This window comes from Martes martes (assembly GCF_963455335.1).
Source record: "Martes martes genome assembly, chromosome: 14".
NCBI classification, from domain to species: domain Eukaryota; kingdom Metazoa; phylum Chordata; class Mammalia; order Carnivora; family Mustelidae; genus Martes; species Martes martes.
Window position 1 is genome coordinate 50,277,441 of NC_137902.1, and position 27,828 is coordinate 50,305,268.

At 37.4% G+C, this 27,828-nt stretch overlaps 1 protein-coding gene across 1 annotated transcript in view; it reads right to left on the bottom strand.

Annotated features, from left to right (window-relative positions):
* LRMDA (leucine rich melanocyte differentiation associated) overlaps positions 1-27,828 on the bottom strand; it is a 1,037,695-nt gene that overhangs the window by 109,177 nt on the left and 900,690 nt on the right. The window lies entirely within an intron of this gene.

Consider the following 27,828-nt stretch of genomic DNA (forward strand, 5'->3'; position numbering starts at 1 on the left):
TAAAGGAAGGTACTATCATTCTCCCTTTTTAAAAATGGGAAAACTGAGCCACAGGAAGTTAAGCACCCTTCCAAAATGCTAGAAGTGGGAAATGGGAAGAACTGGGACTTGAACTCATGCCAGCTCTCTGATGTCTGTGCTTCTAATGCTACCGGCATCGAGGAGAGAACATGGATGAGGAGAAAGGAGAGAATTAAGCTCTGGTAGGGTTCAAGCAAACTCTAAAGTCAACAGAAATGTTTCTCAGTGACACAAAGCTCCCAGTTCTAGGCTTTTTTGCATCTATGTCCTTTCCCTATCATCTCCCCTTATACATGCAAACTTACCCTCCAAGACACTTGGTTAATATGTTGCTTACTCTCTTCTTAACAGTATTCAGAAAATATTCAGATTTTTTTTTCTCACCCAGACCTAAATAACTGATCATAGGTTACTCTGTTCTCCCAAGGAGAGTTATGTTTTGTTTTTTTTTGTTGTTACCAGCAACCAAAGCCTTGAACTAAAGGGATGAAGTTTCACTTGTAAAATTTCACTGTCAGCATATGAACAGGGAGTATCAACTTGAAATCATCAGTCTTCCTAGTACCCCTGAAATCTATTAGGGGGGTTTGAATTTATTAGGGAAAACTTGTCCAAATTGGGAAATGAATATAATCTCTACACCAGATACTATTCAATGGAAAAACCATCAGAAGGCTTTGGCCTTGAATTCGCAGGGAAATTGTGGGGGGTGGGGGGGGAGGGTTGTGGGACAATTAGGAGGTTGGAATCACTTACTGACTCCATCTGAAACTATATTCTATACTGCTACTTTGGGTCATCTGTGGGTTAACATTTCCTCTCAACATTTAAGCTCCTTCAAGTTATTTATTTATGTTTGGTCTTTTCTTTTAGAGGGTTGAGAAAATGAAAGAAAAATAACATTCCCTTCCCCAAAAGCATTCACCATGTATCTTCGGGAGGAAACGGTAGGGTTCAATGAGACACACAAACTCAGCTCTCACTTCCATACTAGTCTCTCTTGCTGGCCTGGAGAAATCACTCAACACCCGTAATGAGGGGATGCAGTGGCTAATTTTATACCATAAATCATAAGGCTAATACTATGACTAAAAAGTGATACCGTCAGCTTCTTTTCCTTCAAGGCTGTTAGATCTTAGTCAATTACTTATGAACGAAGATTTAAAGACTTCAGAAGCCCCATTGCCAACAAAAGATGCTTTTGCTATTAGCTTTCTTTCCCTTGGAAAGATTCTCTAACACCCGTGGAAGAAGTTCCTTAGCATTTATAGCATGTTCTCAGCATTTATAGGAAGGATGTTTGCAAGGGACCAGAAATTAACAATGCCTCGCTAGTAGAAATCCTGGAACCCTGATACCCTCCAAGTGATAGTGCCAACACTCCTAGGATAGCCAAAAGCAAGAGGAGATAGGGAAACACACACACAGAGATAGGGAAAAATATACCTTGTTTCCGACATATTTCTCAAGCTGTTTAAATACGAAACAAAATCCTACCAGGCTACAAGTTTCCAGCTGTTATGATATCATAAGATAAATTTATAGCTAGAGAAACAGCATGTTTGCTTTTATAAAGTATGGAAATATAAGTGTTCCAAGTGTTAAAACTGTCCAAACAAATTAATTCAAGTAAAAATAGTTGTCTCCGATTTGGTTCTCTCACATTTGTTTTCTTTTTATAGAGCCGTGAGCACGCTTCCCTCAACGCTGAGAGGAGAGGAAGTGCACTTCCATCCCAGCCGGCACTCCTTCTGCATATGGAAACCCAAGGAACCCTACAGCAGGGAAACTGGGTGGCTCTTGTCCTCGCTCGCAGTGCCAGTCTATTCATTATGATCTGAATTTAGCCCCCTTCGCAATGGAAGAAAGACAGCCTGTGAGGGGTTTGAGGCTGGAAGCCTTATGATGTGTTCCCATTTTGCATGTTCATCACAAGCTAAAATGAAAAAAGAGTTTCTTTCCTCAGTGACTTTGAAAAGAATAGAGTGGTGATTAACAGCAATATTTTTTTTAATGAAACGCAACCCGTCATTCCTGTCATCTTCTGGCCATCCTCGCTTGTACGCGCCTCTCTGACAAGAGGAATAATAATGGTCATACATCACTGCTCTGCACGTCCAATCATCTAAATCTTCCCTCGCTGCAGCCTCGGAGACTCAATTACTTTATTGACATGCAATCTTCATAAGGGGAGAAATATTGTGCATGTAAGGTCACTTGGTTATGAAGACATATTATCATATTATCTGCATGAGGGTTGCAGGGCTAAGACCTGACAGAGCTAATTATAATGGTACATGATAGAAAGCTCAGTACACATTATTCGCTTGGCTGCACTAAAGGTGAGGTAAGTCCATGACATCACGGTTTTTTGAAAAAAATAATGCAACTTCGGCTTAGAAGCTGTAACTCTCTCTCTCTCTTTTTAACTCCCCACATTTTTACTTTTTGGTTGTCACAGACAATGAGAACTAGTTAATGGAGTCCTCAGATTTCAGGGAAGGGAGGTGGCTTGTGCATGTAGTGTGTGTGTGCGCGTGTGTGTGCGAATGTCTTGCTTACTTCCCATCTAACACCAAGTTTCGGTCCATTTCCTAACAAGTGGATTGAGAATGACTCAAGGGAGAAAGGTAAAGGGATACAAATGGGTCAATTTGATAACAGAGTAAAGCTTCCCCTCACCCCCAATTAACCCCTCTCAGATCCTTGTCCCTTTCTTTCTCTTGGTCTCTGTGGCAGAGGGTTATCATGCTAGGATTTAGTGCTTCTGAGTGTGATTTCTTTGTTCAGACATAGCAGGTTATTTAAGTGTTCACCATCAGACACATGCTAGAAGCTTCATGTACTGCTGAGAGACACAGCTAGTCACTCTTTCTCTTCCTTGTATCCTTGGCCTATGTGTCATCCCCATTCACCCCAGGTGTGTCTCATATTGAGAGGCCAGAGTGAGGAGCCCTAGTGGCAATTTTGAAAGAAAGGAGCATCAAGGAGAGAAATCTGGGCTAAGTCTCTGGGTCTTCCAGCCTTGCCACAGTTAACATGGACCCAGATGGAAAAGTAGGGTAGATGGGTCTTTGATGTGTCATTGTGAAGTCAAAATCAAGTCAGTCTCCACAGATGGGTTTGAGATAAGCATCTGAACTTTAGCCCTGTACACATGTTCTACTTTCAGAGGGATTTATGAGCTTACAAAGAGGAGTAAAAGAACCATTAAAAGTATCACAACAATCCAACATCGGCTACTTCCTAGATTATCTCTCCCTCAACAAAGAACAAATTTGATGAAGAAGGAATAACTAAAGCCTTCTAAGCTCCAGAAACTGCCTTGGTCTTGTAATAGTAGTGTTTTGGTTCCAACATAAGAAGTACAGAGTAGAAAAAAAAAACTGAGGTTGTCCAAACTCTCTATTATTAATACTCTCATAACTCAAATTCCTCAATTTCTGACACCAATGGTGTCAAAAATAATGGTGACATTGATAACAAAGCCATACAGAGATTCAAACTTTCTTTTTCTGAATTAGAAATTGTATATAATAGGTGATCCATGTATAGTAGAAATGGTAACTCTTTAGACATTAGAATTTTAGATTGACTACTTGGGATTAGATGGTGTCATGCATTGCATTACCCCCTGCAGCATCTCAAATGCATTTTTGCAGTTGGGAAGTTCACAGTGTGCCCATTTCCAAAAGTTGAGATACTAAATGAGGTAAAACTGTATGGTTGGTAGAAAAAGAATTGGGCTAAGGTTTAAGAGATTAAACATCCACCCCTGACTTAGCCACCAATAATACATCCCATAGCTCCTTAGTCAAGGCAAAATTTCTCTTTACATGTAGGAGAGTTGTAAGGTACTCTGGAAAGGTACTGTGGAAAGACTATGGTGTTGCCTAATAAACAAATTGTCTTGAAAATCTGGCCACCTAATTTATTGGTTTCATGATCTTGAACAAATTCTTTGCCTTCTGAGCTTCAACTGCCCTTCTTTAAAATGGGTAATAAATTGTCTACTTCAAAGAATTAGTATGGAAATTAAATACACTTAGTAAATGGTAGTTACTGCTACTGTTTCAGTCTTAACATGTTTGAAACATGTTTGCAGGTCAATGATGCAAATAAATATGGACCATGAAGAGAAAAATCCCCTAGAAATGTCAGACATGACTATTATTTGTGGTGTTACCAGATCGGACTCTCAAATATGACAGCCGTTTGTATTTTCAATTTCAAAAATACTTTTATCAGAAAGTTCTTGTCCATCCAGAGTCATTGGTGCTTTCTCAAAAAACACAAAAGAAAGCTGTAATGGCAGAAAGTAATGTAATATAGGAGGGAGTTATTAAAACCAGAAGACAACTCCATGTAGAAGGTGGGCCAGGACCTGGGATCACAAAGAAACCTATCTGGTTGTCTACACCACATACTTGAACTCACCGGCATTCAGAAGGTTAGAGATCACAGTCTGAAGAAGAAACTAATTCTATGGTCAAATAATCTTTGACAAAGCCAGAAAAAATATACAGTGGAAAAAAGACAGTCTCTTCAATAAGTGGTGCTGAGAAAATTGGACAGCTATGTGTAGAAGAATGAAACTCGACCATTCTCTTACACCATTCACAAAGATAAACTCGAAGTGGATACAAGACCTCAATGTGAGGCAAGAATCTATCAAAATCCTAGAGGAGAACATAGGCAGCAACCTCTTCAACATCGGCCACAGCAGCTTCTTTCAAGATATGTCTCCAAAGGCAAAGGAAACAAAAGCAAAAATGAACTTTTGGGATTTCATCAATATCAAAAGCTTCTGCACAGCAAAGGAAACAGTCTTCCTTTTTTGGAATCAAGGAATACTCTAACATTCTTCCTCCTAACCTAGAAGTCAGGAGACTCCCTGACTTCTGGTCTTAAGCACTCTCCTTTACCCCTTGGGGCTTCATATTTTATATCTGGGAAAGTGATTTCTAGTTGTTGGTGTCCAGCAATACCCCTTCAGTTAATTAAGATCCACAGTTTAAGAAAAGCCAACAGTGGAGCAATGGGAACAACCATTCTAGTCATGTTACGGTATGAGATTTTGATTTAAGTAAAAAGGAGGACTGCCATCTGCCACAAAATGTGAAAAGCAAGAGTTTTCAACAGTGTCTTTCACTTTAAAAAGAATTTCATGTCATTAATTTTTAAATAGTCACTTTATTTCAAACTCTTCCTGGAATACAGAAAAATTAATTAATAATCACATGTATTATTTCATATAATCCTCCCAACATCCTTATGAAGTGAAAATTATTGCCATCCCCATTTTGTAGATGAAAACATCAAGGCTAAGGGAAGTTAAATGAATTTTTCCAGGTCAAACAGCTAACGGATGGGTCAGTTTTACATTTTTTAAATTCCCCATTTTCATGGAGTTTTTTTTTTTTTTTTGTACTTGGTTTATAGCAGGACATAGGAAAAAAAATACCTCTTTCTGCCTATTTACCATTATTAGATAAAACAGGTTGTCACTTTCTGAAAATTTGCCCATCTATTGGGCAGCACTGATAGATGGTTAAATTCTTCTGTTCTTTTGCAGAGGTTTAGGAGAACAAGCCCCTTTCATATGAGGGGGGAAACAATATAAGTGCACTGGAAAGAGCAAGCATTTCAGATGGAGGGAGGAGATCCAAAGACAATGTTGGCTGTGATGCAGATAGATGCCTCTATGGCATTACTGAGAGCCAAGCAAACAAGAACAACTTTGTCACTTTTATTCTTCCACCATGGATATTTCTGTCAAAGGCTGCTAGCCTTCAGAACAGCTATGTTCATAAAATGCAGGCATTCCTTATGAAGACTTTCACCTTAGGAATTAATACTTTGTTGTCAGGATTTCTTTGACAACCACCCAAGAGATAGACTTGAAAGAGGGGCTTGAGTAGAAAGAGATTCAGCTTTATGATTAGACAGACTAAGGAGAGAATGTGGTGAAGCTAAGTGTGTGTGTGTGTGTGTGTGTGTGCGCGCGCGCGATCTTGGTGATTTAGCTTGATCATTTAGCTTGAATTCAAGGTTCGTAAAGTGTGAATAAATAATTTGATAAGTGAGGTAGACTAGCTGGTTGTAGGCTAATATTCTCACTGAGAATAACTAGTAATGCTGAGAAAAATATGCATAGGAGTCTTTTTTGAAGCCCTTAGCTACTGAGCCAGTGAGAAAATGAAGGATAAGATAGATCCTGGAGAAAAAGGAAGTAGAGAGAATCAAAGTACAAAGACATGTCCCTAAAACCAGTGCCACTTTTTCCATTGAGGCAATTTTCAATTCTTAGGCTGTAATGAAGAGGCTGAGAAGCTGAACCAAACTTCAAATAATCTTACAGGTCTTAGGGAACAAAATTAGATTTAAGCTATGTGAAGGATAAGAGGCCCAAGTAGACATTCCAAACCTTCAACTGGGGCTCTGAAGAATTACATCTCAGGGGGAGAGGTGAGTGGAAATAGATCTGACCTTTCAAAGTCCCAGCTTCCCATTCACTCCATCATGAACTGGGTTGAGGTGATTTTTCCCCACCCTAAGTGCCTCCCAGAAACAAAATAAATCCTCTCTGGAGGGAAATAACACTATTCAGAGCCTCAAATTACCTCCATAATTTTTGTACTCAGTGTCAGGTACTCTATGAAATATCATGTGGCATACCAAAAGACAAGATCAAATGCCAAAAATGTCCAGAAGAATAAATAAAGGATACAGAGTTATCAGACATCCAGATATTGGAGTTATTAGCCATGGACTTGAACATATTAATCACATATATTTTAAAGATGTTAGCAGACAAAATGAGAAATTTAGCAAAGAACTGAAAACTATAAAACGGAATCAGATGAAAATTCAAGGCTTAAACATAAAACAGTTTAAACCTAGGATTTAATTGATGTATTTAAGAAAAGATTAGATACAACAGAAGAGATGATTAAGAAAAGAGAGGATGGGTCAGAGGGAACCTACATTACATGTAAATTAAGAGGTCACTATTTTAAATGTTAAACACCCTATACACTACACTTAAAAGGAAAGACTTAACAATGGATTAAACATACAACATTCAGCTTATAAGAAACATATTAAATAAAAGAATTCAGAGAATTTGAGAGTGAAGGACTGGAAGAAGTATTTAACTAAAGTACTTACTGTAAGAGGGTTATGTATACAAAGGGCAAACAAGCTAGACATTAGCACAGAGCATTACTAAAAATAAAAAGGGAAACTTGTATAATTATAAAGGAGTCAGCTGTTCAGGAAGATGTAAAAATTCTGAAATTACATATATATTATAAAATTATAAAATTCTGAAATTACATATATATTATATATGAATTTATATTATATTTTAATATGTATTATATAATTATATATATTATATATACAATTTATCTGTATGTATATTTAATGTCTCTTATCCTTGGCCTACCTTAAATCTAACTTTGTTCCCCAAGACCTATAAGACATATATACACACACACACACGTATATATATATACACACATATATACATGTGTATATATATATACATGTGTATATATATACACACATATACGTATATATATACATGTGTATATATATGTATATATATACATATACATATACACGTATATGAATTTATATTATATTTTATTTATTTATTTATTATTATATTTATTATATTATTTTTATTATATATAAATATATATTTTTATTATATTATATTTATTATATTTATTATATTTATATTATATTATATTTTAATATGTATCATATAATTATATATGTATTATATAATTATATATATTATATATACAATTTATCTGTATGTATATTTAATGCCTCTTATCCTTGGCCTACCTTAAATCTAACTTTGTTCCCCAAGACCTATAAGACATATACACACACACACACACACACACGTATATATATGTGTATATATAGACACACATATATACATGTGCATATATATACATGTGTATATATATACACACGTATACGTATATATATACATGTGTATATATACACGTATATATATACGTGTGTATATATATATGTGTGTCTTATAGGTCTTGGGGAGTATATATACACACACACACGTGTATATATATACATGTGTATATATACACACACGTATACGTATATATATACATGTGTATATATACGTGTATATATACGTGTATATATACGTGTATATATACACATGTATATATATACGTATACGTGTGTGTATATATACACGTATATATATGTGTGTGTATATATACATGTGTATATATACGTGTATATACATGTGTATATATACATGTATATATATACATGTGTATATGTATATATAAATATACACATAGAACTAAAGGAGGTAAAAAGAGAAATTTCACAATCATAATGGGAAGTTTCAACAAGTCTCTCAGTAAGTGAAAGTAGCTGATGACAAAAATCAGGAGTTAGAGCAACAATTTGAAGAGTGTGATTAAGAAACGTGATCATACACACACACCCGCAAATAAACCAATGAAAAATATTGCACATAAAAACTGCAGACACTGAGAAACACAAAACATTCACTTAATTAAACATAGGCCAGGCTATAAAGCAAGTGTCAACAAATTTGAAAAGAATGAAAATATGCAGAATTTATTTTCTGCCCAGAGCAGAATTACCTAGAAATTATTTACAAAAGGTAACTGAGAAATGTCTAAGTGCTTAGAAATTAAGCAAAGCACTTCAAATAACTGAAGGGTAAAAAAAAAGTCACAATAGAAATTTAAAAAGATCTTGAACTGTATGACTATGAAAATAAGACATAAAAAACTTGTAAGATACAGGCAAAGGAAACTTAGAGGAACATGTGTATTAGAAAAGAAGAATGACTAAAAAGCACTGATCAAATTACTCATCTTATGAAAGTAAAGAATAGTAAATAAAGCCTAACAAGCTGGAAGGAAGAAAATAGTAAGCAGAAGAGAGCAAAATAATAAAATAAATGAAGTATACACTAAAATAATCAACAAAGCCAAATTTGTTTTTTGAGAGGATTTATAAAATGAACAATTCTGTGACAAGGGTAGAGGGGATACTGCTCAAGACAAAAACGAGAAAGTTCCAAATTACAATATCAGGAATGAAAAGAGGGACATTGATACAGTGCTTAGAAAAAATAGGTAAGAAGGAACTATGAATAATTTTATGCAAATAAATTTGACATTTAAATCCAATTTTAAAAAAATCTTTGAAAAACTCAGCTTACCAAAACAGATATAATAAAAAATAGAATAGCCCTATATTTTAAGGAAATTGAGTCTATAATTAGAAGCTTTCTCCCAAAGAAAACTCCAGGTATAGATGGTTTCAGCCATGAGTTTTTCCAAGTACTTAAGAAAAAAATTACACTGATGTTAAATGAAGTCTTCCAGGGGAGGAGACAAGATGGCGGAGAAGTAGCAGGCTGAAACGACATCAGGTAGCAGGAGATCAGCTAGATAGTTTATCAAACCATTCCGAAAACCTACAAATCCAACAGGAGATCAAAGAGAAGAAGAGCAGCAATTCTAGAAACAGAAAATTGACCACTCTCTGAAAGGTAGGACTGGTGGAGAAGTGAATCCAAAGCAACAGGAAGATAGACCATGGGGGTAGGGACTGGCTCCTGGCAAGCAGTGGAGCAACAGAGCACTAAATCAGGACTTTTAAAGTCTGCTCCACCGAGGGACATCAGTCCAGAGGCTAAGCCAGGGTGAAGCCTACGCGGGGACAGCATGGTCTCAGGTCCCGTGGAGTCAGAGAAGGATCGGGGTGTCTGAGTGTTGTAGAGCTCTCAGGTATCAGAGCGGGGAAGCCAGCTACAGAAACAGAGCTGAGGAGTGAGCTCTCAGCTCGGGACTACCTTAATTTGAGATCCATGGCACAGCCAGCCACTGCTCTGTAAGCAGGGACCCCACAAATTTCAGGGAGACCCCCCTGGAAGAGTGCAGGGATCTGCAGGGTTTGGAGACTTCAGATGGGGCTGTGTGCCAGAGACAGAGATGCTTGGTCACATGCTGGGTGAGCTTGGAGCACGGCGGGAGGCCAGGGAGATGGGAGTGATTGAGCACTTTTCTTTGAGGGTGCAATGAGGAGTGGGGCCCCGAGCTCTCTGCTCTTCTGGGCTGGAGATTGGGAGGTCGCCATTTTCATTCCCCTTCTCCGGAACTCTAAGGGAAAGTGTTCAGGGAACAAAAGCTCCTGAAAGCCAACCCAAGTGGATTACTTAGCCTGGCCCCTGGTAAGGGCGGTGCAATTCTGCCTCGGGCAAAAACACTTAAGAATCACTACAACAGGCCCCTCCCCCAGAAGATCAGCAAGAAATCCAGCCAAGACCAAGTTCACTTACCAAGGAGAACAGTGGAATTCCAGAGGAGGAGAAAGCAAAGCATGGAATTCATGGCTACTACCCATGATTCTTTAGTCTTGCCAAGTTAATTAATTAAAAAAATTTTTTTTTCTTATGCTAAAATTCTTTTAACTTTTACTCTTTCTTCTTTTAACATTTTTTAACTAGTTTATCTTAACAATACCTTTCATAAAAAAAAAATCTTTTTTGAACCTTAATAATTATAGTCATATTTTATCTTTCATTGTATCTAACTTTATTTTTTATATACACATAGGGTTTTTTTCTTCTAAAAAAATTTGGGATAAAACTTCTAATAGATCAAAATATACCTTAAATCTAGCACAGGGCTTTGTGCTAGTCTCCAGCCTGAGAAAATTCTCTCCACTTTCTTTTCTTTATTCTCCCAACCAACTTATCTTATCAACTCCTTTTTAGAAAAAAAATTTTTAAAAGATTTTATTAATTTATTTGACAGACAGAGATCACAAGTAGGCAGAGAGGCAGGCAGAGAGAGAAAGGGGGAAGCAGGCTCCCTGCTGAGCAGAGAGCCCGATGCGGGGCTCGATCCCAGGACCCTGGGATCATGACCTGAGCCGAAGGCAGAGGCTTTAACCCATTGAGCCACCCAGGCACCCCTTTTCAGAAATTTAAAAAAAATTTTTTTCATCTTTATAGTCATATTCCATCCCTTCATCATGTTTACCCTTATATATTTTTCATTCTTTAAAATTTTGGGAGTTAGTTTCTTCTAAGAGACCAAAATACTCCCAAAATTAAGTGGGTGACCCTGTTCTATTCATCAGTCTAATATATATATTTTCTTTCTTATATTTTTTCTTTATTTTTTAATTTTTTAATTTTTTTTTCTGAACTTCTTTTTAACCCCTCTCTTCCCCCCATGATTAGGGGTCTCTTCTGATTTGGTTAAAGCACATTTTTTCCTGGGGTCTTTGCCACACTTTTAGTATTTTATTCTCTCCTTCATATATTCTTATCTGGATAAAATGACAAGGTGGAAAAACTCACCACAAAAAACAAAACAAAACAAAACAAAACAAAACAAAAACCAAGAGGCAGTACCAAAGTCTAGGGACATAATCAATACAGACATTGGTAATATGTCAGATCTAGAGTTCAGAATGAAAATTCTCAAGGTGCTAGCTGGGCTCGAAAAAGCCATGGAAGATATTAGAGAAACCCTGTCTGGAGAAATAAAAGCCCTTTCTAGAGGAATAAAACAACTAAAATCTAACCAAGCTGAAATCAAAAAAGCTATTAATGAGGTGCAATAAAAAAATGGAGGCTCTTACTGCTAGAATAAATGAGGCAGAAGAGAGAATTAGTGATATAGAAGATCAAATGATGGAAAATAAAGAAGCTGAGCAAAAGAGAGACAGACAACTACTGGACCATGAGGGGAGAATTCAAGAGATAATTGATACCATAAGACAAAACAATATTAGAATAATTGGGATCCCAAAAGAAAAAAGAGAGAGGGGGGCAGAAGGCAGAAGGTATATTGGAGCGAATTATTGTAGAGAATTTCCCTAATATGGCAAAGGGAATAAGCACCAAAATCCAGAAGGCACAGAGAGTTCCCCTCAAAATCAATAAAAATAGGTCCACACCCCATCATCTAATAGTGAAACTTACAAGTCTTAGTGACAAAGAGAAAATCCTGAAAGCAGCCCGGGAGAAGAAGTCTGTAACATACAATGGTAAAAATATTAGATTGGCAGCAGACTTATCCACAGAGACCTGGCAGGCCAGAAAGAACTGCCATGATATATTCAGAGCACTAAATGAGAAAAATCATGCAGCCAATAATACTATATCCAGCTAGGCTATCATTGAAAACAGAAGGAGAGATAAAAAGCTTCCAGGACAAACAAAAACTAAAAGAATTTGTAAATGCCAAACCAGCTCTACAGGAAATATTGAAAGGGATCCTCTAAGCAAAGAGAGAGCCTAAAAGTAGTAGATCAGAAAGGAACAGAAACAATATATAGTAATAGTCACCTTACAAGCAATACAATGGCACTAAATTCATATCTCTCAATAGTTACCCTGAATGTAAATGGGCTAAATTCCCCAATCAAAAGACACAGGGTATCAGAATGGATTAAAAAAACAACAACAACAACAACAACAACCATCAATATGCTGTCTACAAGAACCACATTTTAGAACCAAAGACATCTCCAGATTTAAAGTGAGGGGGTGGAAAACAATTCACCAAAAGAAAGCTGGGATGGTAATCCTTATATCAGATAAGTTAGATTTTAAGCCAAAGACTATAATAAGAGATGAGGATGGACACTATGTCATACTTAAAGGGTCTGTCCAACAAGATCTAACAATTTTAAATATCTATGTCCCTAACATTGGAGCAGCCAACCATATAAACCAATTAATAACAAAATCAAAGAAACACATCAGCAATAATACAATAGTAGTAGGGGATTTTAACACTCCCCTCACTGAAATGGACAGACCATCCAAGCAGAAGATCAACAAGGAAATAAAGGCCTTAAATGACACACTGGACCAGATGGACATCAGATCTATTCAGAACATTCCATCCCAAAGCAACAGAATACACATTCTTCTCTAGTGCACATGGAACATTCTCCAGAATAGATCACATCCTGGGTCACAAATCAGGTCTCGACCAGTACCAAAAGACTGGGATCATTCCCTGTATATTTTCAGACCACAAAGCTCTGAAGCTAAAACTCAATCACAAGAGGAAATTTGGAAAGAACCCAAATACATGGAGACTAAAGAGTATCCTTCTAAAGAATGAATGGGTTCACCAGGAAATTAAAGAAGAATTGAAAAAATTCATGGAAACAAATGATAATAAAAACACAATGGTTCAAAATCTGTGGGACACAGCAAAGGCAGTCCTGAGAGGAAAATATATAGCAATAGAAGCCTTTCTCAAGAAACAAGAGAGGTCTCAAATACACAACCTAACCCTACACCTACATGAGCTGGAGAAAGAACAACAAAGAAAGCCTAAACCCAGAAGGAGAAGAGAAATAATAAAGATCAGAGCAGAAATCAGTGAAATAGAAACCAAAAAACCAATAGAACAAATCAACACAACTAGGAGCTGGTTCTTTGAAGATTGATAAACCCCTGGCCAGACTTATCAAAAAAAAAAAAAACAGAAAGGACCCAAATAAATAAAATCATGAATGAAAGAGGAGAGATCACAACCAACACCAAAGAAATACAAACAATTATAAGAACATACTACGAGCAACTCTACGCCAACAAATTTGACAATCTGGAAGAAATGGATGCATTCCTAGAGACATATAAACTACCACAACTGAACCAGGAAGAAATAGAAAACCTGAACAGGCCCATAACCAGTAAGGAGATTCAAACAGTCATCAAAAATCTCCCAACAAACAAGAGCCCAGGGCCAGATGACTTCCCAGAGGAATTCTACCAAACATTTAAAGAAGAATTAATTCCTATTCTCCTGAAACAGTTCCAAAAACAGAAATGGAAGGGAAATTTCCAAACTCATTTTATGAGGCCAGCATTACTTTGAACCCAAAACCAAACAAGGATCCTATCAAAAAAGAGAATTACAGACCAATATCCTTGATGAACACAGATGCGAAAATTCTCACCAAAATACTAGCCAATAGGATCCAACAGTACGTTAAAGGGATTATTCACCACGACCAAGTGGGATTTATTCCTGGGCTGCAAGGTTGGTTCAACAACTGCAAATCAATCAGTGTGATACAATACATTAATAAAAGAAAGAACAAGAACCATATGATACTCTCAATAGATGCTGAAAAGCATTTGACAAAGTACAACATCCTTTCCTGATCAAAACTCTTCAAAGTGTAGGGATAGAGGATACATACCTCAATATCATCAAAGCCATCTATGAAAAATCCACTGTGAATATCATTCTGAATGGAGAAAAACTGAGAGCTTTTCCACTAAGGTCAGGAACACAGCAGGGATGTCCATTATCACCACTGCTATGCAACATAGTACTAGAAGTCCTAGCCTCAGCAATCAGAAAACAAAAAGAAATTAAAGGCATCCAAATTGGCAAAGAAGAAGTCAAACTATCACTCTTTGCAGATGATATGATACTATATGTAGAAAACCCAAAAGACTCCACTCCAAATCTGCTAGAACTTGTACAGGAATTCACTAAAGTGTCAGGATATAAAATCAATGCACAGAAATCAGTTGCATTTATTTACACCAACAACAAGACAGAAGAAAGAGAAATTAAGGAGTCGAGCCCATTTACAATTGTACCCAAAACCACAAGATACCCAGGAATAAACCTAACCAAAGAGACAAAGAATATATACTCAAAAAACTATAAAGTACTCATGAAAGAAATTGAGGAAGACACAAAGAAATGGAAAAATGTTCCATGCTCATGGATTGGAAGAACAAATATTGTGAAAATGTTTATGCTTCTTAAAGCAATCTACACATTTAATGCAATCCCTATCAAAATCCCATCCATTTTTTTCAAAGAAATGGAGCAAATAATCCTAAAATTTCTATGGAACCAGAAAAGACCTCGAATAGCCAGAGGAATATTGAAAAAGAAGGCCAAAGTTGGTGGCATCACAATTCCAGACCTCAAGCTCTATTACAAAGCTGCCATCATCAAGACAGTATGCTACTGGCACAAAAACAAGCACATAGATCAATGGAACAGAATAGAGAGTCCAGAAATAGACCCTCAACTCTATGGTCAACTCATCTTCGACAAAGCAGGAAAGAAAGTCCAATGGAAAAAAGACAGTCTCTTCAACAAGTAGTATTGGGAAAATTGGACAGCCACATGCAGAAGAACGAAACTGGACCATTTCCTTACACCACACACGAAAATAGACTCAAAATGGATGAAGGACTTAAATGTGAGAAAGGAATCCATCAAAATCCTTGAGAAGAGCACAGACAGCAACCTCTTCGACCTCAGCTGCAGCACCTCCTTCCTAGGATCATCGACAAAGACAAGGGAAGCAAGGGCAAAAATGAACTATTAGGACTTCATCAAGATCAAAAGCTTTGCAAAGGAAACAGTCAACAAAACCAAAAGACAACTGACAGAATGGGAGAAGATATTTGCAAACGACATATCAGATAAAGGGCTAGTATCCAAAACTATAAAGAACTTATCAAACTCAACACCCAAAGAACAAATAATCCAATCAAGAAATGGGCAGAGGACATGTACAGACATTTCTACAAAGAAGACATCTAGATGGCCAAGAGACACTTGAAAAAGTGCTCCACATCACTCGGCATCAGGGAAATACAAATCAAAACCACAATGAGATACCACCTCACACCAGTCAGAATGGCTAAAATTAACAAGTCAGGAAATGACAGATGCTGGCGAGGATGCAGAGAAAAGGGAATCCTCCTATACTGTTGGTAGGAATGCAAGCTGGTGCAGCCACTTTGGAAAACAGCATGGAGGTTCCTCAAAAAGTTGAAAATAGAACGACTCTATGACCCAGCAATCGCAATACTGGGTATTTACCCTAAAGATACAAATGTAGTGATCTGAAGGGGCCCATGCACCTGAATGTTTATAGCAGCAATGTTTACAATAGCCAAACTATGGAAAGAACCTAGATGTCCATCAACAGATGAATGGATAAAGAAGAAGTGATATGTATATATATATATACACACACACACACACACACATATATATGTGTATATATGTATATGTATATGTATATGTTTGTTTTATACACACACACACACACACACACACACACACACACAATGGAATACTATGCAGCCATCAAAAGAAATGAAATATTGCCATTTGCAATGACGTGGATGGAACTAGAGGGTATTATGCTTAGTGAAATAAGTCAACCAGAGAAAGACAATTACCATATGATCTCCCGGATGTGATGAAATTGAGATGCAACGTGGTGGGTTTGGAGAGTAGGAAAAGAATAAATGAAACAAGATGGGATTGGGAGGGAGACAAACCATAAGAGACTCTTAATCTCACAAAACAAACTGAGGGTTGCCAGGGGGAGGGGGGTAGGGAGAAGGTGGTGGGGTTATGACATTGGGGGATGTGAATGCTGTGAAGTGTATAAACCTGGCAATTCACAGACCTGTACCCCTGGGGCTAATAATATATTATATGTTAATAGAAAATTTAAAAATTTAAATAAAAAAATGAAGTCTTCCAGAAAGTTTAAATAAAAGGGGGGGTGAGGATTTCCCAACTTCTTTTTGAGGCTAGGAAAATTTGATATTAACATTTGACAAGAGCATTATAAGAAATAAAAGTTGTAGGACAATCCTTCCCTTTAAACAAAGGTTTACAATTCTTAAACTACTAACAAATTGTGTGTATACATGTGTGTATACAAATTGTGTGTGTGTGTGGATGTATTAATATAACACAATCAAATTGGGTAAATTGTAGGAATGAAAGTTGCTTTACTGTTTAAAACCAATGTAATTCATCCAGGGAATAAGACAAACATAGACTAGGAGAAAATATCTGCAAAAGACATATCAGATAAAGGACTGCTATCAAAAATATTCAGAGTCCTTACAACTCAACAATAAGAAAATGAGCAACTCTATTAAAAAGTGGGCAAAAGAATCAAGTAGACACTTCACAAAAGATAAACAAATGGTAAATAAGCATATAAAATATGTTCAATATCATATATCATCAGGAAGTTACCAATTTTAAAAAATGATGAGATACTATTACAAATCTATTAGAATGGCTAAAATCCAGAAAACTGACAACACCAAATGCTGGCAAGGATATGGAACAACAGAAACTCTTTCATTGACAGTAGGAATACAAAACGGTATAGCCACTTTTGAAGATATATTGGTGGGCTTTTGTTTCGTTTTGTTTTTTGTTTTTTGTTTTTACAACATTAAACATACTCTTAACATAAAATCCTTGGTATTTATTTAAAAGAGCTGAAAACTATGTCTACATAAAACCTTCACACAGATGTTTATAGATGCTTTATTCATAATTGCCAAGGATTGGAAGGGAATAAATAATTATTTACAGGAGATATACTTTGTATATGGAGAAAATAAAAAGACTATAAATTCTTATAATTAGTAAGTAAATTTAGCAAGGCTGATGGCTTCAAGATCAGTATATGGAAATTATTTTTATCTCTTGGTACTAGCACCAAAAAATAAAATACAGTGAAAATCAAAAGTGAAAAGGATTTAAAATTGTATACATAGGAATAAATGCACTGAAATGTGTGTAAGACTTCTACACACACACACACTAAAAAGTATTATTGAGATAAACTAAATAAGACTTAAATGGGAGCATATCCCCATGGTCATGGACTGGAAGACATCATTTCATAAACATGTCACTTCTCTACAAACCGGCCTGCAGTTTCAATGTAATCCCAATCAAAATCCCATATCTTGTTTTTCATTGCTGTTGCTATTATTAAAACAGATAAAAGGATTCTAAAATTTGTATGGAGAAGGTGCAAAGGCCCAAGTAAAGCCAATATAAGCTTGCTTCATCACTAGATATTAGGCCTTATTATATCCCTGTAGTAATTAAGAGACTGGCATGAACCAGAAGGGAGAAATATACAAATGGAACTGAAAAGAAGGTCTAAGAACAAACTCAAACATATGTAGACAACTGATTTACAAAAAAAGCAGCAAGGAATGGAAAGTTTATTCAGATATCCTCACGAAAAAAATTAATTCTTGAGCCCTAACCTCACACCATACATGAAATAAATGTCAGATATATTATAGTTCTAAATACAAAGGTAAAATATGAGACTCCTAAAGGATAACATTGGAGATATACTCATAATCTTTGGGTAACTGCTGAAATAAGTTACTGATTTCAAAGTTGCTGAAATAAGGTTCCAAAAGCACTAACCATAAAGGATAATACCGATATACTGGCCTTCAATTGTATAGAAGACTGCATAATATTGAACAAGAACAACAAAAAGAAAATAATATACACTATATCCTTACACTTATATAAAATTCAGAAGTTATCTATGGTGTTAGATTTGAATGCTGGCTATCTTTCAGAAGGAAGAAGGACTAACGACCAGAATAAGACATAAGAAGATTTTTTGGGGGGGAGGGGGGAGCACGTAGCAGTAATACTATATTTTTTTAACCGGGATAATGATAAGTTGTGATAATATATAGTCATTCACTATGATTTGCTCATTTTCTGTAAGTATGTCATAGTTCACTTTGGAAGTATATTTATAAATGAATAAATTTCCAAATAAATGCAAAGAATTTAGCACAGTACTTAGAGGTCTTTCCCTTCACACTGGAGGGATAAGGAACACCTGAAGGACATGCTATTTAAAATAGATATGAAAGAGCAATTTCACCATTCTGCCTTGCTCCTGATCAGAAAGAATCTAGAGAGGAATTAGTTTAAAAATTATATATCAAGCAGGTATGACCCAGACTGTAATTGAAATAGACAAGGCTCCCAAATTGTATCCAAGGAGATCAAATTGTTGATGCAATCTATATTTTCCCAGCTAATCCACTGAGCCAGAGAAAAATATGACACGTTACCAAAATTAACTTCTGGAACGGAGTCAGACAGGCAGAATACACAATAGTAGGATTACCCTTGTCTAGCTCATTAGTGAGTGAAACACTTATGAACCAGGAGATACTCTTTGCTACTTCCCATCATAGATAGTGTTTAATAGCAGCAGTGTAACTACTAAACATAGAAATGCATGAATGAATAACACAAACACACACACCTACCACACATTCACACACATACAACATGTACACATACACACACATATTTATATACATGCACATTTCCTCAATCATTCCCTAACTATAAGCCAGTGGGGTTTGCGTCTGAGCACTGGTGAGATGATGACAGAATAGGAGAAACAGGTATGTAGTTTCCACCACGGAGGCAGAAGCATTATTATGATTATTTGATTTCTATCTCAGGGACAGTTAGAACTCTGATACATGGTTCTCCTAAGTGAACCCCCTGAAGCTGTATATCGAAATCATCTACATGTATATGCAGGTATTTTTTGTAATTTAATTTAATTTAATTTTTTTCTCAGTGTTCCAAAATTCATTGTTTACGCACCATACCCAGTGCTGCAGGTATGTTTTTGCTTTAGCTTTTTGGTGAAAGTTTCGGAAAACATATCCTCCCAGGGTTCTTTAACTCTCCACAAATAATAACCACTGACTAAGAATTTATTCTTTACAAATTATTTCACAAACATGAACATTTATGAATCTCACAACACCCTGTGAAAGAGGCAACATGGTAGGCAATATTATCTTCTAAAGATTAGGGCAGTAAAACTCAGAGAAGTTAAATGACTTGCCTGAGGCCACATATAACTGGTAAAGCTGAGGCTTGAATCAAGTGTATTACTCATATAAGATCTCTGAGAAACTTGATACATATCCATGAGGACTCCACTAGGGACAGGGAAAGCATGATTTCATGGGGGTAGTCTATTCCATTCCATTCCAGAGCTAAGGTCATTAGTGGAATTACCTTCAGAGAGTCATAAATCTCTCCTTTCTGAAGTTCCATCCTACCTCTGCCTTCTAGAGTTCCACCATATTAGTTCAATGCTTCATCCTTAGGTCATGGCACCATTTGGATGGTCAAAAGTAGTTGGCATGGTTTAGAAGGGCTGACCTGGTTTAGAGGGGCTACCCCACTATGTCACGAAACCCAATCTAGGCTTGATATAATGTTACACAGAGAACAGCAGCCTCACAAAGCCCTCTCAGAAGCCACTTCACAAAATGTGTATGGGCTGATCAGAAACCTACTTTTGTGTTTCCCCCTCCTCAGAACCAGGCTAGTGTGGTCGCTGCAGCTGGATTTAGGATTCCTCAAGAAGCACCCTGTAGGACAAGACATGGAGTCAGCCTGTGTCAGCGCATCTTGGGCACATGGGAACATGTGGTGCACTGAGCTTCACTGTGCAATAAAGGACAGCCAGGCTGACAAAGTATAGGAAGCATATGGTAAGGGGTGGGGTCTGTAGCTGTGTCAGGAATGCAGGCACATATGGTGACAATAATGTGTATGGGATATTATCCTTAATCTTTCTTTTTGAAAAACTTCCTCACATCCACACACATACATACACACACCAGTCAAAGAAGACTAGAGAATGTTATCATGGAAATAGGAATTGGATATCATCTGGTCCAATCCCCTCATTTTATTAAAAAAAATTTTATATATATATATATATATATATATATATATATATATATATATATAAAAGCCCAGAATGTATGGGACAGAATATATCTTAAATCACGTAGAACCCAGGAATTAGAATCTCAGACTCCTTATTCCCAACCTAGATTTTGTCCTTGATAGCAAGCTACTTCTCAATAACTTAGAGCACTCAGCTGTATTTCTCCTTCCCAAAATGGAACAAAAGCTCTTCTGGAGGGAATGTTCCTATGGCAGGTCTCAAACAGTGCATGAGAAGGTAGGGGTGGATTCTGGACTGTCTTTATGTCAACTCTTGGCTCTAAAACTCAAATGGAACCTTGGGAAGCCCAGAAAGGAGCACCAATCAGTCAGCTTTGGAAAATCAGGAGGTCCCCAGACCAGTCTGTTGGAGACATGCACAGTTGTTCTCTACAGCAAAAAAATAAGGTTACTATAAAGGCAGAGACACCAGAGCCCTTGCATTTCCCCTCCCACAGGCTCCCAGAAGGGAAAGGTCCTAGATTTAGGCAAAGAAAGGTGGTAGATTACATGTCTTGTTGGATCTCTTCAGACCCACAGCAAAGGACTGAAGGCTTATAGACAACTTCCCTTCCTTTTCTCCCCACTCTGCTATGTGAATTGCAATGTCTACCCATACTTCACTATCCTGAAGTCTCTAAACCAAATAGTGAAACTCCTTTTCTAGCTACTTTTCCATTCTGGAAAACATGCTAGGAATTATATTCTGAAAAATTTCTGATTCCAGAGCATATGCTCTCCATTTCCTATATAGGCTTGTGGCTTAGCAATGACCTCCAAAGCCTTCTCTCTCACCCATGGCAAGTGAACATAAGTGAGGAAATCAAGGGACCCATTGATGGGGCAACCAGATGAACCACATATCAGCCAGTTTTCTCAAGGTTACTTGTCTTCATACAAGAAGGGAACACTGAGGAATAATTTTTTTTCCATTCTATCTGTTCCTCATATCCTTTAAGCTCCTTTTCAAGGCCTCTCATTATAGCCTTGCTCTAAGAATTCCAGTCAGTATTATTCTCTCTCTTCTAGAAAATAAATCTATCTCTGATTGTATTCCACTAAGACCATATGACAGTAAGCCATGAAAGGAACTTTTCTTAGGTTAGCATTATTCCAGAAATTCTGAGGTGTTCAAAAAGCTCTTAACCCTTCAGAATCTAGATCAAGTGTCAAGCCTTTCATGAAGTCTTCCTCAACATCACAACCAGTTCAAAATGGATGTGTTCCAAAAATCCATGGCATGCAGGCTGACAAGCAAGAAAACAAATAGGCTGTAAGCCTTCCTTCCTGAACCCTTATACCAGAAGAGACCACCATCTTTCTGCTGCACATTTCAGAGGAAGAGGAACATTTCCTCCTAGAAGCAGAATGATAAAATGACACCCCAAGATTTGTGTCAAGCCAAAGATTACACAATTTGGGGAGTAAATCATAAGCTAGACAGCCATAAGCACCTCACTCAAACACTACTCCAAAATAAAGCAAGATTTTCACTTATTTTTCCCATGTTCTAATTTCAGATTTTTAGGTCTTGAGCCTCCAGCTGGTAAGCCAAACACAATTGGGGAAATGTTCAAAATTTCAAAAGAAACTCAAAGAGTAATTTGGTCTCATCGAAACCAAGCTAAGCCATTGGCAAACAGAGGCCAGTAACTTGTAAATGTACCAGGAGACACCCCAAGGGTGCTCTAAGATTCTGCAAACATTCTCCAGTCTCTTGGTGGGTCTTCTCACTAAGCAAAGGCCAAAGCCTCATCTGCTTTCTATCACTGTCTCTATTCTTACATTCTTGCAGAACTCTGGCCTGGTTACATGTGCTAAGCCTCCATAGTAGCCCACCCCAACAGAACCTAGTGCTGAGTTCTGGGGACATGTACTCTGCCAGGGGTGTGGCTCCATTGCCTGCCTCTAATACCCTCACATTTTACTTCTCTCCACTCCTGTTCTCTATTCCTGGAAAAAGAAGATCAGCAACATTATAATGAATGTGCTTTGAGATCCCATGATGGTCTACACTAGGCCATAAATAGAATTTTGGCCAGGAAAGTGGAATCTTATACCCCGAAGCACTTTAAAAATAGCCAAGGATTTATCTGAAGCAGACTAGAATGCTCCTTTAGGGAAATGATGTAGTTGACCTTCCGCAAACACTTTCAATCCAGTAAGTCCATGAAACATAGCTGTAAAATGTACGTAATCATCCTAATTATGTTGCATTTTTTTTTTCCACAAAAAATCACTCACCCAGCTGTAGCTGAGTTCAGGGTAGCAGCTAAGTTTCTGGCAAATGATGCAGCTTTGGGGGATGCGTAAATTGAGATGAAACCTAGTGTGACCCACATAGACTGTGGAGAGCCATACTCAAGAAAGTAAACCTCACCTATCTCCACCATGTACTGCTGAAATGACTTGGTAGGTAGGACTGAGAACAACCTGAGCCTTCAAGTGGCCCTGACATGTTGTACTACTATGATCAGTTAGCATTTTTCTTTTACTCTTTTCTAATGAGCTAGTAACAAGTACAGCAAGATCATGCTATGCATGAAAATTTAATCTCAGGGTTATTATGATTATGAAAAAGGCTAAACCAGGGAAGTGACCAATACCCCTTACATGAATTACTTGCTCCAATGCCTAAATGGTCTCCCTGGCTCTGCCTGTGGACTCAAACCAGAATGATCTTTTTAATAAGCCAATCTGACCTTTTAGCTCCTCAGTTCAAAACCCTAATTTTTATAAGTATTTAAGACAAAGTCTCCACTCCTTAAATTGGCATACAAAGTTCTTGATGATCTTATCCCTACTTACCTCTGCCACCTGCTCCCTTACCTGCCTGCTTATTCTCTTCTCTCTCTCCCTCTACCCTCCCCCACAACATTCTCTGACCAAACTGAAGTTCAGTTCCTTCAACAGACCATGCACCTGTCCTATGAACCATCATACATGCTGTTCCCTATACCTCTAATGTTCTTCCCACATCTCTCCCTGATTAGTTGTGATGCATTTGCCAGGTCTGAGCTTCAATGTCATCAGCTCCAGAAAGCTCCCTAATCCTGGTTTAAAACAAGATACTATGTTTCTTCAAATGCTCTCATGAGTCTATAAACCTCTTATCACACTGAACTGTTAACGCAAACTTTTTCTGCAGACTCTACCCTCTATAATGACTGAAGTTGATTTTTTTGCCTGTTTATTCCGTACACTATGCCCAACACATAGTGAGCACTTAATAAATGTTCTTTTAGTGCTGCTGTTTTATATTGGGAAATGTTAAATCCAATTATGCAATGGTATTAATATTCAAATAGGTGATCTAGTATGCAATCAATAAAAGTAAAACTTATGGATATTACATAACACAAAACACTTGTACTAATGCTTACTGAAAAAGCAAAATTAAAATGTACATTTTCAACATGATCGTAACTACACACCAAAATGCGTGCACCAAGAAAAAAAAAGATTAGAAGTAAATAAAGTTAACATGTTAACAGTGGGTTGTTTGGGGGGTTAAAGTGTGGGTAATTCTTCTCCCAATACTATTAATTTTCTAAATATTGTAAAATAAACATTTTTAGAATTAAAAATAAAATGTAAAAATGTTAATAATTTATAAAATATAATATTCTCATTGCTGTAAAATATAAAACCACCAGAAAATTCAAAGGAAAAGGAAATGAAAAATACTTATAACCTCACCACTATGGAGAAGGGGTTAAATGTGCATCCTCCTGCATATGTACCTGAATGTTTACCTAAAAATCACCTGGACAACTGACACAGTGTTGCACACTGAATAAGACTAGACTGTGAGTATGGGATCTCCTTGGAGTCTCTAGATGGCAGTAACCAGATACAAATATTCTTTCTTTTTGTTTGCTTCCAACATTTATTCAATTCCTAATATATTCCTAAGCCCCTACCGGATCCTAAATGCTGAGCACCAAAAGAGGGGGAAATCAACTAGAGGCATCAGTTCATGTCTACAAGGTGACTGCTAAACTAGGGGAGTATGCAAACCAGTAGAGGGTTTTGGTAGAGAGTGGAATGACTTCTTAAAGGGAGTGAGGAAGGAAGGGGACACTCAGCAGGAGAGAGGGTGAGGAGAACTGAACAATGCAGTGGGAATTCTTGGACCCTGGGAGAGAAAGAAGAACCCAGTATGAAAACAAAAGGGAAAACAAGACAGTCAAACTTCAGAGATGGCTTTAAGGAGAAGGCAAGACACTGGTCAGACAGATGTGCAAACATTCTAGCTCTTAGTCAAAATTACGTCAATATGTACAGGCAGTTCCTGCCCTGTTGTCTGAAGGTCCAAGTTTGTCTTTTGGGTAACTGCTAATAGGAATAAATTTCTGTTTCTAGTCCCATGTCCACAGAACATTTCCTTACAGATGTCTGGAACACAATCAATGAGAATTATGCCTTTAAATACACTTCCCAGTGGTCAGAATTATGGCTTGAAAGCAGGACTGGCCAAAGGCAAGTATTTTAAACAGTTGGGTTGCCATTTAAAGGCCCTGTCCTTAGTTCTACCAAGTCTCCACCAAATGCAGCTAGTATCCAATGGTGTCATGGTGTGTAACTAACTGTTAATTGTAGACATTACGGTGGTTCTGCACCCATGTTCTCATCTCAACATTTGAATGACCACAGAATGAAAACTTTAATTCCATGCTCCAAACCTTTCTTAAGCCCAGACTCTCCTCAAACCCAATTGCTCTGTATCCTGCTCTCTTGGGATTATGATCTTTACAGGTAGTGGGCAAAATAAAGAAAGAACGGGAAGTTGCTAATCAACAGGTATGAAGTTTCAGTTAAGTAACTTGAATAAATTCTAGAGATTTGCTGTACAACATCTTGTCTGTAATTAACAATACTACATTGTACACATGAAAATATTAAGTGGGCCAATCTTCTGCAATGAGTTCTACTACAGTAAAATAAAATAAAATAAAAATTTTTAAAAAGCAGTCAGTGTGTTAGTTGAGATAACATTGGTAGAAGTAGGGAAACTTGCATTCTTGCCATGATTTTGAAACTGTGTTCCTGATCGTCTGTAATGTGTAGAGGGTGACTAAACAAGTTCTATCCACAGTTCAGCTCTGATCATATAAAATTCTATTTTTAACATATTGTCCTTCTTAATAGGCATGCCCTAAGTATCATATTTTAATTCAAAACAAATATAGGTCTCCTTGCAGGAAATCATGTGAGTATCATTAATTGGAGAGATTGCTCTGGCCAATTATGAAATCACTTATTGAATTCAGCTATTTATAAGTGAGCCAGAGTGATGCTATAGAAACAATCCAGGAAATAAAGACAGACAGATGGCTTTGACTCTCACTTGGTCACCTTCTACCTGTGGGATCTTGCATATCTCCTAAGCCGCCTTCCATGTACTCATCTGCAAAAATGAGAATAATAACAAAATCTCTTTTATAGCACTGTTTTCGGTTACAGAAGACAATAAGATACGGTTGGTTATATTTAACCACATCTCAAAGTTAAGGAGTGCCTATGAGTGATTTTTGTGTTGGATAAAACCTAGATCCAATAACTTCTAGCACATTCATTCATACCTTATTCTGTCAAGCTCCCCTGTGTGTAGAGCATGTAGAGCTCTGGGCATCCAGAGCTCTAAAACATTGACTGAATTTTGGGGCACCTGGGTGGCTCAGTCATTAAGTGTCTGCCTTCAGCTCAGGTCATGAGTCGAAGGGTCCTAGGATTGAGCCCTCCATCGGGCTCAATGCTTGGCGGGAAGCCTGCTTCTCCCTCTCCCACTCCCCCTGTTTGTATTCCCTCTCTCACTGTCTCTCTCTCTCTGTCTCTCTCTCTGTCAAATAAATAAATAAATAAATAAATAAATAAATAAAATCTTTAAAAAAAATAAAATAAAATGTTGACTGAATGAGAGACTGAATGGGGGAAATAGTGATTATAAGTTCAAGAGAAAGTAAGATTAGGACAAAACTGAGTCTTGGCAGCACCTGGCAATCTTCAGCACATGGCAAATAACTATTCTTCACCAGGACATACCAGAAACTCTGAGGATCTTTTCCTGTCCTTCTCCATAGCTCCATGGTGGAGCTCAGGCCAGGCTGAACTCTCTCTCTTCCACACATCCCCTACCTGCCACATCTCTACAATAGCACCTGTTCCACAGCCCTACATTCTGGTCTTTTGATTAGCCTATAAGCTTTTTGAGGCATGGACTGACTCTTACTTACAGGCACTGGATAGCTGTTTTGAAGTAGACGGAAGGGTCAAAGCATACATGGATAGTTGATGGTGAAGGGGGAGGACGACTGAGTGGATTGGAGCCCAATTAAAATCTTTAAAAGTTCCTTTAGCTTTTCTGAGCTTTTTAAACTTTAAAGATTCTGTACCTTAAAAGTAGGTAGAATCAAAGAATCACCAGGGACTCTTGAGCAAGTTCTAACCAATCCCATAATAATGGTTTCAACTTTTGTTTCACAAATCAAGCCCAGGGAAGACCCCTCTTGAACCAAGTATGTACCTCTTTTAGAAGGGACAAACTTAGGGTCATGATGGTTGAAGGGGCAGTCCAAGCTGGATCAACCTCATCGATCAATGGAGGACAGATGTCATAGCATACACCACTCCCATGACAACCACAGAGACATAGCAGGATGAGAAAAACCATTGTGATCACCCTCTAACCTCTCAAGGGGGGAAAAAGAAAAATCTATACAACCAAAAGACCATAAGAGGCTGGAACACTTCTCTTTAGGATTTAAGGTGCTCCACAACTATCGCTGACTGGCTATCCATCGCATTTATACTTTTTTAATAGAAACTAAATGAGTCCCTGTCTCAACAGCTCTGTGCTAGGTACTTAAAATACAAGAAGATGGAAAAGTTCATCAAAATTCCTTTTACACATCTCTCTTCCTTTGATACGTTAAGGGCTCACAGGTCACGGTGGGATCCAGGGAAGATGACACTTAAACCACTTTCCCCTCTTTCCCTCACAGCACATGCAGTAAAAGAGAGTCTCACCATGTAAACACCAGTATGTTCCCTTCCCTCATGTCAAATTAATACTGCAGGATGTGGGAACTATGCACAGTGCCCTTTCCAGAATGGCATCCATATT